The 17,238-nt window shown below is 44.1% G+C and overlaps 1 protein-coding gene across 3 annotated transcripts in view; it reads right to left on the reverse strand.

Moving 5' to 3' along the window:
* Positions 1-17,238, reverse strand: part of ST3GAL1 (ST3 beta-galactoside alpha-2,3-sialyltransferase 1) — a 124,278-nt gene that overhangs the window by 86,571 nt on the left and 20,469 nt on the right. Inside the window, exon 1 of one of the 3 annotated variants that reach the window (XM_072999362.2) lies at positions 9,765-9,878. The exons of the other annotated variants lie outside the window; for them this stretch is intronic. The gene's annotated coding sequence lies outside the window, so the exon portion shown is untranslated. Of the gene's footprint in view, positions 1-9,764; positions 9,879-17,238 lie in introns of those variants that run through there. 3 annotated transcript variants of the gene reach the window in all.

Genomic DNA, 17,238 nt, shown 5'->3' on the forward strand with positions numbered 1-17,238 from the left:
CAGTGATAGAGCTGATGTTTTGGACGGTAAAGACAGTCAAGCTATCACTCTCCAGATGTTCTAAAAACTATACTTCCCACAATCCATCACTGCCAGCCATGCTGGTTGGGATGAAGGGGGGTGTCATCCAAAGCTACTGATAACATTTAGACTGACAACACTGTGTTGCAATGGCATTACATGAGGATACAGAAACCAGTGCAGACTAGAGCGAACGAATGCAACATGTAGAAAGAAGAAGAAAAATCTTTCGCGATGTATAGTGGGTAAAATCTGGGCGAATCAGGAGAATCAGTAGTGGTTCGAATCAGGAGAACAAGGGTGGGGAGCCCATCACAGGTAAAAAAGTACAACTCCGTTTTATCTGTGAAGACATTAAAGATTAAGATGAGAAGCGTCCTATCACAGATTTATTCTGGTGCAGATGTCATGGCATAACTTGTGGTGGCAAATGGCTGCTAATTAAGAAGTCGCCACTTGTGTCCCTAGTCACATGCCGGTCACGCGACTTGGTGGCTGACTAGGATTGCAAGCTGCCACTCGTTAATTAATGGCGATTCACTGCCACTATTCACACCTCTGCACTTAAACCAGTATAAATCCGCAGTTGGATTCTGGCCAATGAATCATGGTCTTTAGATGTCGAAGTGGACAAGCATCTCAGTGGCTTTTAAAACAATTGGGGCCTTTCTGCTTCTTTCTTGAGATTTATTTCTGTTCGTGTCAGAGGACTCTTGACTCTAAGGATATGGTAATTAATTCCTCCTACTAGCTCTTGGCTTCTTGTCAAGAGAGACTGCTAGCTGCCTCAAATTATAGTCCACAATTTTGTGATGTGTGTCAGGGGGTCCATTTTCCTCTGAGGCCCCCGCAGAGCTCTTCATTCAAGCCGACTTGACTGAAGAACACATACTTTTCACACCTGCAGAGCCCCCAATAACTTCAAAGTAAAGTCGGTTCTGGCTTGGAATTCAAAATGAACGCTTTCAGTTATTCAGTCAGAAAATTATTTAGAGTGGGAAGATAAATCCCTTCCCGAAAGACATGTTTCCTTATGGGAGACCGGGCTAATCATCTACCTCTTTCCCTTTCTGCCTCACTTCCTCTTCTGCAGAAATAGGAGACAAACCAAGCCGCCTCCTTTTGTGCAAACTCTATGCCAGAAAGGTAATCAGATGCATTTTTTTTCAGGAGCTGATAACATGATAATCCTGGTTGAGCAGAAGAGTCCTTGAATAACACTTGGAATGGGTTGGGGTCCTTTAGAAGAAACTCAATCAGAAAGGAAAAAAAAGGAAAGGAAAGAACAAGCACGGCCCTTGCTGATGATTGCATGCTTGAGTGGCCATTACAGGTGTAAATACCAGAAGCAAAAAAGCACTTTTCATTTCCATTGGAATGCTTTTCATCTTGCATCCCGATGTGAGAAAACACTGAGCAACCAAGAGTTTTTGTTGCAGAGTTTTGAATTTCTGGTTCTACTTTGAATTTTACTATGCAGTAGTAGAAGTCCAGAGATTCACAGAGGTGGATAGCTTCAAATTCCCCAGATAGTCCACCCCTTTCTCATTAACTGACACTTACAGTCACTATAGGATGTGGTGGCGCTGCAGGTTAAACTGCTAAAGCCTGTGGGCTGCAAGGTCGGAAGACCAGCAGTTCTAATCCACGGGACGGAATGAGCTCCTGTCGCTTGTCCCAACTCCTGCCAACCTAGTAGTTCGAAAGCATGTAAAAATGCAAGTAGATAAATAGGTACCACCTCGGCGGGAAGGTAACGGAGTTCCGTGTCTAGTTGCTCTGGCCACATGGCCACGGAAACTGTCTACGGACAAACACTGGCTCTACGGCTTAGAAACGTGGATGAGCACCGCGCCCTAGAGTCGGACACGACTGCACAATTTGTCAAGGGGAACCTTTACCTTACAGTCTCTATAACACACTCTGAGGAGAAAAATAAAAAAATAGTTCATTATTTACAGTGAACAGATTAACAGCAAAATAACTAACAAACAACTGCTTCCAACAGACTAAAGAGAGGGGGAAGGGAACACTCAGTAAAGAGGCAGGGCTGTCTTTGAAATCAGAGCGGGGAGGGAATGATTGGTTAGTGCTGGATAGATTGACAGTCACCGCCAGTTCAGAAAAGTCCATCCCACACATAGGCAGCATACAAGGTTATAAAAATGCCAACAATTTTTTTGCCCTTCTCCAGACAAAGAAAACGAATACGACTGGAAGGCATTGCCTTTCTTTTCTTAGCCACTAGATTTTGGTGCTATCTGTAGTTAGTCACCCTATGGTAATGGTTCCCAATCTTCGGTCCCCAGATATTCTTGGACTAAAATTACCAGACCACTAGTTGTGCTGGCCAGGATTTCTGGGAGTTGCAGTCCAAGAACATCTGCCCTAGAGCAATGTTCAGCTGCCCCATCCTAGTCGCAATCCTGCCCAAAACTACAGAGAGTCCTGTGGCTCTTTTAAGACAACCACATTTGGAATAAACATCCATGGACTGCAGCCTACCTCTTCGGATGCAGCAGGTAAGATCCATATGAAGAAGGGGCCTGCAGTCCACTAAAGCAGTGGCCCCCAACCTTGGGCCTCCAGATGTTCTTGGACTTCAACTTCCAGAAATCCTGGCCAGCAGAGGTGGTGGTGAAGGCTTCTGGGAGTTGCAGTCTAAGAACATCTGGATGCCCAAGGACCACTGCACTAAAGGTTATGCCAGATGAAAACAATCTTAAAAGTGCTATGAGACTCTTTCTTACTTTTGCTATGATCTATTCATAGATCATAGCGAGAGATTTAGGGAAACCGTCTGGGAAGGTGAACAACTTGGAGGACAGTTTCAGAAAGAACGTGACAAAGAACAGTCCTCCGGGAGCTGGGTCTTCTGCAGAAGAAAAAAATTGAAAATGCTATGCAGTAGGACTCCTGTATCCGTGGGCTCAGTATCCACTGATTCATTTATCCACAGTCTGAAAATAATGAAAATATATATTTCTAAAGGTGATGTTACCAGACCTAGCCCCTAGAGGGACCCTTGGAACTGATCCTCCATGGATATGGGGGCCTTACTGTATGGTAGGGATGAGGTGGGGTCTCAGCCCCACACTCTCGCGATCCACTCTTAAAGAGCCCAGTGGTTTGTCTTGGAACATGCTCGCCAATAGGCTCAAGCATTCTTAACCTATCCCAAAGGAGAACAGCAAAACCAGCATTTGTTTTAGATGTCTATGCCCAGTTCTTCTGAAGAGAGAGATAGGGGGATGTGATCCAATCTTGCTGCTTCTAGGAGCTTCAAAATGCAGCCAGCCATGTAGGAAACAAGGGCTGCTACCCTAAACCACACACACAAGGACAGCATGGGCTTTTGGGGACAATTGCTCTCAACCTCACATAGGCATCGATTCATGCTGCCAGTTCCCCTCCAGCCTTAGAATTTCACTGATGGGAGATTCATAGCATTAAAGGGAAGAAAAATCACTAACCAAGGTCCAAGTGGCGGTAGTGTCCTTTTGACATGACAGCATGAACGAAGTGGTTGAAGCCAAAAGCAGCGATAACAGTCAACGTGTATGTGTCTTTGTTATTGTTGTTGTTTAGTCGTGTCCGACTCTTCGTGACTCCATGGACCAGAGCACGCCAGGCCCTCCTGTCTTCCACTGCGTCCCGGAGTTGGGTCAAATTCATGTTGGTTGCGTCGATGACACTGTCTAACCATCTCATTCTCTGTCATCCCCTTCTCCTCTTGCCTTCACCCTTTCCCAACATCAGGGTCTTTTCCAAGGAGTCTTCTCTTCTCATGAGATGGCCAAAGTACTGGAGCCTCAGCTTCAGGATCTGTCCTTCCAGTGTCTTAGTGCCACTATAATAATGTTGACCATGTACCATCAAGTCAGTGCTGACTTATGGATACCCTTTTCAGGTGTTTCCAGGTAGAAGATACTCAGAAGTGGTTTATCAGTCCTTTCTTCTGGATGTGCCCTGGGTCTATACAGCTTGCCCAAGGCAACACAGCCAGAGACCTAAACCACCGAGCTAGCCAGCCAGCGTTAGCACAACTATAGCCAGCCTTTTTGTAATCCATTGTGAGAGTTGCATTATTGCAAAATATCCTTTCCCCAAGAGGATTTTTTATTGTCAATTCAGCAACTGCTTGAGTTCGATCCAACTTCGTTAAATAACCAAGGACTCCTATTTCGTGTTTGTTTTTTCTGCCACACAAAGGCTTCTCTTTAGCCGTTCAGCCACCTAAGAAACTATCAGCTGAGAAATCTTCAAGGAGAAACACGAGCCAGCCACATCCACTCGTATAAAAGGCCGGCGCAAATGAAATGAAAACAAAACCAAGGAACTTATGGACTCTTTGACCCCATCTAGGCAAAGTGGGAAAATACCGACCTATAATAAGTTAGGAATTTTTAAAGTCAAGAGCTGAAACGTCCCCTTCTCAACCCCACATTGTTACTGAAGCTCTGAATGCTCCAGTAGACCTCACAAGGGACACAGCAGCAGATCATGCTAGAAACTGACAGCAGGATGGATCCAGCAGGATTGTTTCTTTCATGGAATTTCTTTCATCAGCAAAAGTGGGGGGAAAAGGCACATCTACCATATACTGGCTGGGGAATTTTGGGAAATGTAGTCCAAAAACATACCTTTCCCAAGCTCTAGTCCGAAACTTCTCCCAGCCTCTAAAGACTCTCCTTTAAAACTGGGACAGATGAATCATCATCATCAGCAGCAGCATCTTAGAACTGCAGAGCTGGAAGGGACCCTATAGATTGGTGGTCCCCAACCTTGGGCCTCCAGATGTTGTTGGACTTCAACTCCCAGAAATCCTGGCCAGCAGAGGTGGTGGTGAAGGCTTCTGGGTGTTGTAGTCCAAGAACATCTGGAGGCCCAAGGTTGGGGACCACTGCTATAGATCATCAAGAACATCCCGTCAAGGAGGCAGAGTATGGAATCAAACTCCCAGCCACTGAGCTATCCAGCATATGTCGCTTCTTGGTTCAGTACTAGGACTCATGAAGTTTTCTTATACAAATTGAGAATATTTTCCCATCTGGGCCAGAACAGACTACCTATGGCCCTATATGGAGTGGGTGGGAACGCCTTTTCAGCAACATTTGATGGGGTCACCAGTTTCCAACTCCTGCTCCGGAACAGTATGGTCTGTTTTGACTGACAGTGATTCTTGGGGGGGGGGGTCTCTCAAATAGAAGTCTTTCTTATCACCGATTATTCTAACTGGAGGTGACAAGGGCTGGCTCTTCGGCTGTATGAATGCAAAGCATGTGTTCCGCAACTAAATTGCAGTCCTTTCCCAACTGTACCCATTTGAATCTCCAAACGGCCGCGTGTTGTGTTGCTTTTTGTCCTTTTCAGGCTGGTCAAACAAATGAATGAATGATAACTTTAGAACTGAAGAGCTGGAAGGGACCCTATGGGATCATCTAGTTCAACCCCTTGTCAAGGAGGCCCCGGTGGGGAAATCCAACTTCCAACTTCTGGCTCCTCAGTCAGAGACTTAAAGCACTGAACTATCCAAGCCCTATGCCACTCTGTTGAGGCCATTTTTGTGACCCCCACTGGGTCCCCCACATTCCTGCAAGCAAAAGAAAACTGGTGTGAGGGAGGGGAAAGAATGTCCTTTTCTGCCTCCGGAAGCTTCAAGGAGGAAAACGGAGTGCTCCCGCCCCCACCTCAAAAAAAAAAAGTGTTTTAAAAGAGGAAGTGAAATTCTAGGAAACTGACTTTTTTTTCTTTTCACATTTTCATATTTTAATATGAGTTTTCGTGGACAAGTCCAAAGAAGCGGACTGGTTCACAAAAGCTCACATTCAAAGACAACAGTTAACCTTTCAGGTGGCACAATGTTTTGTTCTTCTGTATTTTTTGAAACTTTTTTGTTTTGTTTTCGCCCATCAGTTTCTGTGGCTGTCTACTTTAGTAGGAGTCATGCATCCCATAATAGCACCCAAGCACTGATCGGATTTTGTATGATCCATTACTGGAGCAGCAGGGCATGAGCAGCATCCCAATGACATTGCAGTCCAAGCTATGGATGGAACGGTCCCATTGAGTTTCACATAAACCCATAATAGTACAAATGACTAAGAAATATCTCTGAGATACGTCTAAAGGAACAAAGACTCCATTCACTGTTCTGCCACTGCTGGAACCTCATGCCGACAAGCAGACAGAGAGGTCCACGAGGAAGTTCAAGAAAGGCAGATGCACTGACTTCCCCCCCCCCCCCAAGGTTGGTAGGGCAGGGGAGAGCATCGCCACCATAGTGATTGAGAATTGAGGCTGTCCAGAATAAATCAGGTGGAAGAGAAATAATGAGGAGAGGAGAGAAAGGATGGAAGTTTGGAGGGGAAAGCAGCAAACTGACTTTGACAGCTGTATAGCAAAAGGGTTTACGTATTCACAAATGGAAGTGACAGCAGCATAATAAGAGGAGGAAGATTGAGAGAGAGAGAGAGAGAGAGAGAGAGCAATTGTTGTTTTCTTGGTGATGGAAGTGATCTTATCAAATAGTTAAGTTCCAGAGCAGCTGAGAGGCTGGGAAAAGAGATGGGTTTTGAGATGGATGAAGAAATCTCCTGATCTTTGATGCCTAATCTGAAAGACTGGAGAAGCCCAAGGTTCAAGTGGGCTTTCTGCAGGAAGCGTTCCAGATCTGCACCTCCAGAAAGCCATGTTTCAAACCTGTAGATCCAAAATACCTCCCTGGCCAAGTCCATTATTACCTGCCCCCCCAATCAGAAATTTTATCTGGGGTACAGTATTGGCGCACTTGCTCAGGTCATAAGCCTGGATCAGGGCACAAATGAAGCAACAAAAGTCAGCAGATAACTAGATACTGGAGAAGTGATTGTGTATGTGTGTGTTTTTCCAGACTGTAATTCCCAGAATTCCCCAACTGGAACGTGCAGTTGGCCCACATGCTAAGGAATTCTGGGATCTATGGTTGAAAACGCTAAATTTCCTTGGGCAATATAATCATCAAATTATAGTCTTGCAAGGCAGTGGTTAAACTACAGTACTGCAGCTAAAACTTTGCTCATGATTCAAGGTAGCAGGCTCAAGGTTCCCTTAGCCTTCTATCCTTTCAAACTGGATAAAAAAATTGGGAATCTGGTATTTGCAGTTTTGTCAAGGCAGTCTAAATTCTCTGCTCGAAAGCTGTATCGTACGTCCTTGAAATACTATTCCAAGTCCTCGACCAAACTACAAATCCCTCCACTTTACCATGGAGCCATGAGAGTATCCATTGGATACAGCTTTTTAATGCAGAAGCACCTGGTGAGATCCAGGTGCAGTTCTGAGTCACATAAGTCTGAAGTAGTTCTAGATTTTGAAAAAGTTACTTCGGGGAACTACAAAAATATGCTTTCTCACAGGGTTTCTAGGAGCTCCGGTCTGAAAAAGCAACTTTCCTAAGCATGGCTTTGGATTTGAACCCTAAGTTTGGCCACTCTTAGCAGGACACAGTTCTTGCCATGATCGCTTTTCCATCTGTGGCTACTCTACAAAAGCTCAAAGCAGCAGGCACTTCTTCTAATGGACGTTTGGAGAGCTCACGGTCACACGCCTGCTATTTCTGTCTTTTGCATGTGATTCTTTTTTTTTTAAGCAATCATATTCTCTGCAAGTACATCGAAATCATGATAGATGTCTTTCTCCAGACTCAAATCAGCTTGACAAGTCGATGCGAAATGGAGACGGGCTTTTGAAAGAACAGCAGTTTGGTCACCCGAACAAATGTTCCCCATCCCGAGTTAGTAATTTTAGAAATGACACGTTGAAGTTCTCTTTTAATGTATTATACAGATGGGCAACCAGACATATTTTTTTCAGGAGCACCTGGCAAAGTACACAGGTGCATTAACTACAACAACAGTCTATGGTCTCTCCAGTTAAGGTCTCAGTCTAAATAAGGGGTGGAAAAGGAGTGGATCTTCAGTTACTGTCAAAATGTAACTCCCAGAACTCTTTTCTTTTTGGGATTTACAAGAGCTGGATTCACTGATTTAAACCATTCATGTCTCTCCAACACCAGCCTGACCATCACCCAGACATGATAGCATCTTCTAGACTAAACACTTTGACACAAATCCGCTCTTACCTTTTTGTTCTGTCATTCTTATTTTAATTTTTACAACTGGACACAGAATCCATTTTAATGACTGTTTGGCCAGGAAAGAGTTAAAAGAGTCAGCTAATTGGGTCCTGACTGACAGGGTCAAAAGTTCAGATTTCCCCGTTGAAGACTTGTGGCAGGAGCCTGGTCTCAGAAATTCTGAGACAATGGTTACTAAAAGCATTCAAGGCTAGGACAAACACAACTGCGCAGTGCTTTTGCAATACTTTGATTATGCCTTACAAAATTGTATGCTAATTCTCTGGAGATACATGGCAGACATTCCCTTTTCAGAGGACTTTCATTCCAGAAATTTACTTTCATTAAAGCAAACATATTTTTTCACTCTTTAAAGAAAATTTGTCTACAACTCTTTATTGCCCTTCGGCCTCTCCCCTACCAAGCTGGAACAATGTGTCTACTTTGGAACACTCTTACTGGTCATCCTGTTCCACACATGATAAGTTGTAATGAAGTCACTGGTTTACCCTTCTGAAAGGCTTTTTTTTTTTGAGGTTCAGTATTTCAGCCCCTGCAGCCTGGATTCCTTCCAAACTAATAATAAAAACTAGGTGGGGCCAACCCTTCTCTCAAAACAAGCAAGTTTGATCTTTGCAATCTATTTTAATTTAGTTTAGATCTGTGGGCATTTAGGATCACCTCTTTCTGCGGGAGGGGGGAGTAAAACAGTTCTGCCTTTAAAAATCATAACTTGAAAACCCTTTGCCCAAACTTCCTCAAATTTGCCACACAGCAAAAGCAAGAGCAGACTGCTACATCAGGATCAAGTGTGTTGCTGATGTGATCCAGTTTCAAGTTTATACGTTTTTCCTTGGGCTGTCCCATGTTTAGAATTGCCTTGTATAATGCTGATTTGCTCTGCCAGCACAGTGGCACAGCTATACTACAATGCAGCTATAATACTGGTGTATATTCAAACCTTCCTGCAAAGAGAGAAGCTATTTGTCCTTCCCATCAACCTTAACGAGGATGGGGTGTCTCATAATCCAGGGGTGTTCCAGTCAGGAGAAAGGCTCATCGTTTCCTTGGCACCCGAGCGTTCTTTATCCAAGTCTTGTGCTACTGCCCCCTCCACAACTGAGAAGCCTAAGATGATTACTCAACAACTCTAGCCTTGCACTTTGCTCCCTTAATCCCTGGTTGATGTGACTTATAAACATGTGGGAGGAGTCCGTTTTAGGCACAGCTCCCAGAAAAATAATCTCTCTATCTTTTATCAGTTTCAGAAGGTTCAGCTGAGGGCATTGTGATATGGCCGGTGTTGGGATAAGAGAAAGATGGGCAAACCAAGGTAACCGAATTGCCAGAATTGAGTAGGAGCTAAATTTAAGGCCGTCTGTATTTCCTTCCACAGGTGAGTGTTTCGAGGGGTGGCTGACCATAAGCAATGGATCGCCCTTCCCCCCAGAATTCAGAACATTTCTTTTTCAGTCTACTTGGAGCACAACAAATGGGTTTGGAGTCCCCCCCCCCAATTTTACTTTTCTGGATCTGTTCTAGATCATCCCAGAGTGCAGACACATCATAATTGGCTCAAGCCAAATTTTGGCTGAAAATCAGGAAAAAAACCAATGGAATCAATTACCTTGGGAAGTGGTGAGTGCTCCAACACTGAAGACATTCAAGAGAAAAATGGACAACCATCTTTCACATCTGCTTTGATCTGGATTCCTGCACTGAGCAGGGGGTTGGACTTGATGGCCTTATAGGGCCCCTCCAACGCTATTGTTCTATGATTCTATAAGCAGTGTGACTCAGGCGGTTCCTTCTGCTTCCCAGCCAAAGCACGGTGGAGCGAAGCAGGTAAATGGCGGTTGGACAGCTCCTCCTTTGCCTTCTTCATTCTCCTTTCCCAGTGTCTGGGGGATGCTGTGACTGGAAGTCTTAGAATCCCATCCCTAATGAATTCTAACAAAGAAGCTTTCCCAAATATTGCCTCTTAAGAGTCAAAGGTAGAAATGTGGACATCTGTCAGCCTCTGCAGTCTTCCACATCCTACCTGCATGCTCAACACATCCTTGGCTCGCACCAAGTCTTTGGATCCAAGTCCCAAGTCTGAGTCTCTATTAAAAACAAGCTTTCCCCCCCCCCCCAAAAAAGGGAGGGAGTGGGTGGATTCCGAGTTGCAAGTTGAGTCTGAGTTATTGGGAGAGGGATGAGTCAAGTTCAAGTCAAGTCACCAATGCAACTTAAATCTGATTTGACAGTGATTCCCGCAACTCAATTCCCTGTCCCTGCCTATCACCTGTTGGTTGGAGGACGCTAGAACTTGTCAGCCTGAATTTTTGCAAGCTCTGGCCTCTCCCCAATGGACTTACCATGAAGTGTGGGAGCCCTTCCCCAATCCACGCTGTACTCAAGAAGGACTAACTGACAAGCCCTGTACCCATTCTGATCAACTCCAGCCCCAGATTGATGATATCTGTGTACTGCAAGATCTTCATTTAAAATGTTCCCACAAATGGGAGGCGGGGTGAGATTCAAATGGCTAGGGTGGGGAGCGACACAGTGCCGTGACTCAAAGACCCTACAAAAACCATGCTTCCACAATCACACTCACACGCACACTCACTCACACACACACACACACACACACACACACACACACACACACACACACACACACAAACACACACAAACACACACACACGTAATAATATAATGATATTTTAGTAAATGAAGCTGAGGGAGAGAAGAAGGAGAAAGAATATATACTAGTGGCTTGTCCGCTAAATGGGTACAAGTTCAAACCAATAAATCAATTTAAACATATAAATAAATATTCCAGGATACTAAAAAGAAAAAAGGAAAAGGAAAAAGAAAAGCTATCTGAAGAGTGACACAAGTCTTCGTCTTTGCCCTGCAGCTGCTGGTAATGGCTGCCAGTGGATTGATTGATTGACTGACTGACTGACTGATTGACTGACTGACTGATTGATTGGTTGGTTGGTTGGTTGGTTGATTTCTAACCCATCTTTCTTCTTAAAAAGGACTCATATGTCATGCTATGATCTCAGTTTAAGCCCCAGTGGTTGGAGAGTTGTCTTGGCAGAGGGATGACTCAGCCTTACTCGCCTTATTCTTTGTTACCAGCCACTCAATCCACCATATTCTCTTCAACTCTTTCTTTTACAATTCACATTGCTGGTCCTCTTTGTAACCCTTTGAGGTCTGAAGGGACTGCAAAGTATCTCCCTTGGTGCGGCTCCACCTTGAAGGTGAAGGGTGGGTGGCCCAGGAATTACTCCTGTTTTAGTCCTTTTCCACACCATGTACAACATAAACCCACTTGGTGAGCAAGGTTATACAAGTTATTTAGCTGTGTTTTGTGGTTATAAATTACTTTCCCACCAGCTTGCTGCCTTTCTGGGCTGGAAGTACTTTTCCTCTCTCTGGCAGCCTGCTTGTTTTCTATACCAAGCACAAAGAAAGAAGACAGTACATTATCTCTTCTTTGTCATCTGGTCTGTTCACCTGCATGGAATTCTGTGTCACCTCCAGCGATCAAGGAAGTGCTTAAATACATCACTGAAACGCTAGGGATACAATAGAGAGGAAGGGCGACATAAATGGGAACATTATCCACATTAGTTCTGCTATGCGTATAGAAACATTTCTGCTTCAAAACAACTCAACGCAAGACAGGATTCTCTCTTTCTTCGGCCGTATGAATGCAAAGCATGTGTTCTGCAACTAAATTGCAGTCCTTTCCCCCAACTGTACCCACTTGACTCTCCAGGAGGCAGCGTGTTGTGTTGCTTTTTGTCCTTTTCAGGCTGGCCAAACAAACAAATGAATGATAACTTTAGAACTGAAGAGCTGGAAGAGATCCTATGGGATCATCGAGCTTGATATATCTTAAGTGGGAAATCTAATTGAGAAGACCTAGTGCGTAAAGTTTGCCTATGACATCAAGTAAACTTATAGGTCTATAATTAGCTGGGTCCTTTCACTCTCCTTTCTTGAAAACGGACACAACAACTGAGGAGGTCGATCCATTTGGGATACAACCCTCCATATCTAGATAGGTAAAGAGAGTGGCTAAAATCAGGGCCAGCCAGTCCTGAAAAGGTTTAAATAAATGAGGAGGGATGTAATTTTCCCCAGGGGCTTTGTTGCTCTTGATTGATGAAATCAGCGATATTATTTCTTTGCGTAGTTGTAACTGGCGACCAACTAGTTAAGTCACCAGAAAATAATACTAAAGGTAGAACTGTTTCACAGCCGCCTAGAGTGGTCCTGACCCGACCAGATGGGTGGGATATAAGTAAAATAAATAATAATAATAATAGTAGGGGTTGTATTATTAAAAAGTTTAAAGTAGTACTCTTCTCAGCATTCAGCAGGTACATAAGAGTCAAAATCATGACGAAGCACTCCTTCTGCTGAGGCCAGGAGTTGCCAGAATTTTGTCATATCTTTCTGAGACAAGGCCAGGGTGAGTTCTCAATAGGAATCTTTAATTGAGGCTTTTTTTTTCTTTTTAAGGAGTTGTTTATACTTATTAGGTTAAAAAAAAGGTAAAGGTTCCCCTTGACAATTTGTCCAGTCGTGTCCGAATCTAGGGGAGCGGTGCTCATCTAGATTTCAACCCACAGAGCTAGCATTTGTCCGAAGACAATCTTCCGTGGTCACGTGGCCAGCACAACTACACATGGAATGCCGTTACCTTCCCACCATGGTGGTAACTATTTAACTACTCACATTTTTTGCATTTTGCTCGCTTTCGAACCGCTAGGGTGGCGAGAGATGGGACAAGCGACAGGAGCTCACTCCATCGTGTGGATTCGATCTTATGACTGCTGGTCTTCTGACCCTGCAGCACAGAGGCTTCAGCAGTTTAACCTGCAGCGCCACCACATCCTTCTTCATACTTATTACATAGGTCAAAAAAAGGATCTGGATAAACCAGACCAGTTTTGTTGATGCAACCTGAGGGCTCTGTTTAAGTGATGCTTCATCGTTTCACTTTCTTTATCAAACCAGGTGTTATTCGTTGGACAGCTTCTAGATGGCATTTTTACCTTCTTAGTTAGGAAGGGTCTCAGAGTATCAGTTAGTTTGCCCTATCCTGTCAAAGCAGACTTAATATTTTGGGCTGTCTCAATTTCTCCTTTCAGTTGAAGTATAGGGGTTCTATACATAATTTTGTTGCATTTCTTTCTGCAGAATAGGTGACCACTTCAGCCTAATATCCTCTGACACCAGCATTTGATCCATCAGAAGAGGGTTCTCCCTCCCCTTTTTAGTGGGGATTTGGGGCTATGCACATGAAATATAAGAGGCTGATGGTCGCTTTCTGGCTGCATACCTACTGTAAAATATAAAATATTATCTAATAAGGAAGGGGTGAGGGCTAAGTAATCGATTAAACTGGCTCCATTTTGACTGAAATATCTGAACGCTCCCAATTCATCACCTTGAAAATTTCCATTTGATATAACCAAATTAAGCTTATCGACCAGCTGCCAGAGTTTTCCCCCAGAATTATTCAGGTGAGGGCCTTTTGTATTTCTTAGCTGAATTTCTTAGCTTATAAATAAATCTATAAATCTATAAAAAATGATAGCAACAAGATGTTATCAGCGCTAAATACCTTGAAATTTCATCTCTTGAAATTGTGTGGGATTTACTTATAGCAAGGAAGTACTGTGTTAAGTTAATGGACAATGATTGCTGACATATCAGTCTGTCTACCAATGAGCTTGACAACCATGGAATCAATTTCACTGGCTTTTGATGGGGCTACCAATTTTATTTATTTATTTATTTATTTATTTATTTATTTATTTATTTATTTATTTATTTATTTATTTATTTATTTATTATTTGATTTCCACCCCGCCCCTCTAGACAGAGTCCAGCTACCAACTCCTTGAGCAAAAACTAGCGACAGTTGCCTTTTTAAAGACTGTATGTCCCAGAATCTCCTCCTTGCAACTAGCATGGCTGACATGGTTTTTATGATTTGCATCAAGATTATGGCTGGGAAAGAAGCTACTTGATATTGTAGAACAAGATATGCTTTCAGAGGGCAATACGGGATCAACCAAGACACTTTGTAAAAGAAAGCTGGAAGCTGATGTACAATTGGGTCCAGAAACAGACAGGAACTTAGGGGAAGACATGATAGTGGCGAACCAGTACTTACAAGGACCCATTTATGATATTAGATGACCTAGACGATTGTGAAATCTCTAATCTATATATGTAGTATGGATGTTTTGTTTTTGTTGCGTTGATTTTGTTGTTTTGTATGTTTGTATGTATGAATAATAATAAAATAAATGTTTTAAAAAAGATTATGGCTGGGACATAGAGGCCTACACAAACCCCTTGGTCACACTACCCAGCCAGGGGGTCCATGTGCTGGTGGTTGGCGGAAATCTTCCTGCCTGGTTACCCTCTCCCAACACTTTAAGTCACCCTGACTCCTCAGTTCTCCAGGGAGTTGCCAAAATTTACCAGGCTGCACTCTTTAACTTCCACACCAACCCTGCCAGGTAGGAATATCAAAACACTCACAAAATGTAAAATGATCTGGTAGGGGCACACAGAAAGACCCTTCTTCAGAACCAAACCCTCTTCTTCCAGAATAACCACACTGCTGTAATTTTTTTATTATTATTGTATTTGTTGCAAAAAAATAAAAAAGAAATAAAGTCCCAAGTGGTTTCAAAAAGTCAGTTCCAAAAAGTTCAAAAATAATCCAAAAGGTTGTGAAGCAAATGCATATTCCAAAGATTGAAAGCTAGGGCAATTCCAGAACAGTTCCCACAGAAAATAAGAAAGCTAACTATCCTAAACTACTTAAATAGAAACAGAACTTCAGCATAGTTCCAGAGCAAATGCAGCATATAAATCAATTAGCAAGACAGCAGGAGTGCATAACATTATCCTCAGAAAAACTAGACTAAACTAAACAAATGCTCATACCAGTGTTATACCCATCCTCCTCCTTTATAGACCTTTCCAGTGTGTTTCTCCAATCAGGTCCCAAATTGCCCCAAATCTTCCACAAGGGAGTAACTTTTGCTAAAGTAACTTTACTCCTTCCCCCTCTGCTTTTGTCAGCTGAAACCAGCTTCTCACTTGGTACAGCCTTGTGTGAGGGTTCAGTTTGTGGGGCTGTCGGTTCTTCGAATAAAGGACGAGTCGGTTGAGGTAAATCCAATGGTTCAGTATTTATTGCAACATCAACTCCAACAGGGTTCACCCCCAAAAAAGGGTTCAAGGTCTCTTGTAAAACATTGCTCGGTTTTAACAGGGTCCATAAACCATTTATAAAAGGGTTTGTCGTCTCTGGGTTCCAAGGTCCTGTTAACGAGGGCACAGTTCCCTGCCCAGGGTCCAATTCTTCTTCCAGTGATATTAACGGTAAAGTCTCTTCATCCCCACTCCACTCACCCCAGGACGACCCGTCTCCTCCTTCAATTCCCCAGGGGCCGGGTAACCCCCCAACTTCCTCAATTCGGCTATATGCCATGGCTTTTTCCTTTCCAGCTCTCGGGCTACAGCTTCCCTTTCTTCCCGGAGCTTCCTTCTCCACTCCTTGGCCTCTGTCTCGCCCCAATAAGAAGGACGAGGCTTCAGCCCAAGCTGACGGCGTTTCTCTGCCTCTTCATGTGGGACACGGACCTGCTCCCACTTGTGGGTCCACGGATCCTCCATCCAGATCCACTCCCATCCCCCCGGTATCTCCACCTGCTTTCCCCTTATATCTCCCGCCGCGGCCTCAATCTCCTCCCTCCATTTTCCCGCCAAAGATCTCCCGGGTTCAGGGGTAAGGGTTAACCCTTTCAGAGTCGCCTCCAAATCTCCTGTATCCACCCCTTTGCTTAGGGTAAGGGGCTCGGCGACCTCTTGTTCCCAATCAGGGGTCTCCACGCCTTTCTCTTCCCGACGCGTTGGGGACGGAGGTGGGGATGTTTGGGTGTGAAGGGTCCTCTTCGTGAGCGCCGGCACTCCCACTAAGGCCTCCATTTTGGGGGCCTCACACCTTGGAATTTCCTTCTCTCACACTGACAAGATGCAGCTGGCAAAATTCATCCAATTAACAGCCAATTTCTTCCTTTTCCATCTGGCTTACCCTTATCCAGCACATGCTAACAAGTCCAACTTTCAAAGGCAACTGAAACCATCCTCCCCTCATTTGCCAGTCTCCTGACAACCTGTAGTTCCAAAAAGTTACTTTCCCCAAGCTTTACATGAGACCGTTGCTCGTTTCCTGCTGTAATTGCCTGGCAACTTTTCTCCAAGGTACTGTACTACTAAAACTAGGGTCTCTCTGACACCTTACACTGCAGGTGAAACTGGCAGAAAAGAAATTCAAGCTTCTACAAATCCAGCTATAAAAGCACAAGGCCGTATTGCTTTTAAGATGCTCAATAAAGCAGAACTGAGTGGGTTCATGTATGTACACCCAGGAAAGAAAGATAAAGGTAAAGGTTGATCAACTTCTGAAGAGGCAAGAGAGAGGCCATGTAATAAATGAGATATCCTTCAATGTGCCATGGGATTCTTTGTTCTTAGGTAAAAGGTAAAGGTTCCCTTGACCTTTAATCCAGTCGTGTCCGACTCTAGGGTGCGGTGCTCATCCCCGTCTCCAAGCCATAGAGCCAGCGTTTGTCCGTAGACAGCTTCTGTGGTCACGTGGCCAGCGCAACTAGACACGGTACGCCATTACCCTCCCACTGAGGTGGTCCCTATTTATCAACTCACATTTTTACATGCTTTCGAACTGCTAGGTTGGCAGGAGCTGGGACAAGCGATGGGAGCTCCCTCCGTCACGTGGATTCAATCTTACGACTGCTGGTCTTCAGACCTTCCACACAGAGGCTATTGCAATTTAACCCACAGTGCCACCACGTCCCTTGGAAAGAAAGAGGCAGGGGGAAAAAACACATGGAGATAATAAACGCAGAATTTCCCTGCTTCCACAAGTCACTTCCCCCTGCCTGTTTCTGTATACTCCTTTTGGCCAAGACCTGCTGAAGTTAAAAGCTTAGGACAATGCCCAAGGGCATGACATGAGCCTGTAGGAGAATCTGCCGAAATAA

This window comes from Pogona vitticeps, chromosome 4 (genome assembly GCF_051106095.1).
Source record: "Pogona vitticeps strain Pit_001003342236 chromosome 4, PviZW2.1, whole genome shotgun sequence".
Taxonomy (NCBI): Eukaryota; Metazoa; Chordata; class Lepidosauria; order Squamata; family Agamidae; genus Pogona; species Pogona vitticeps.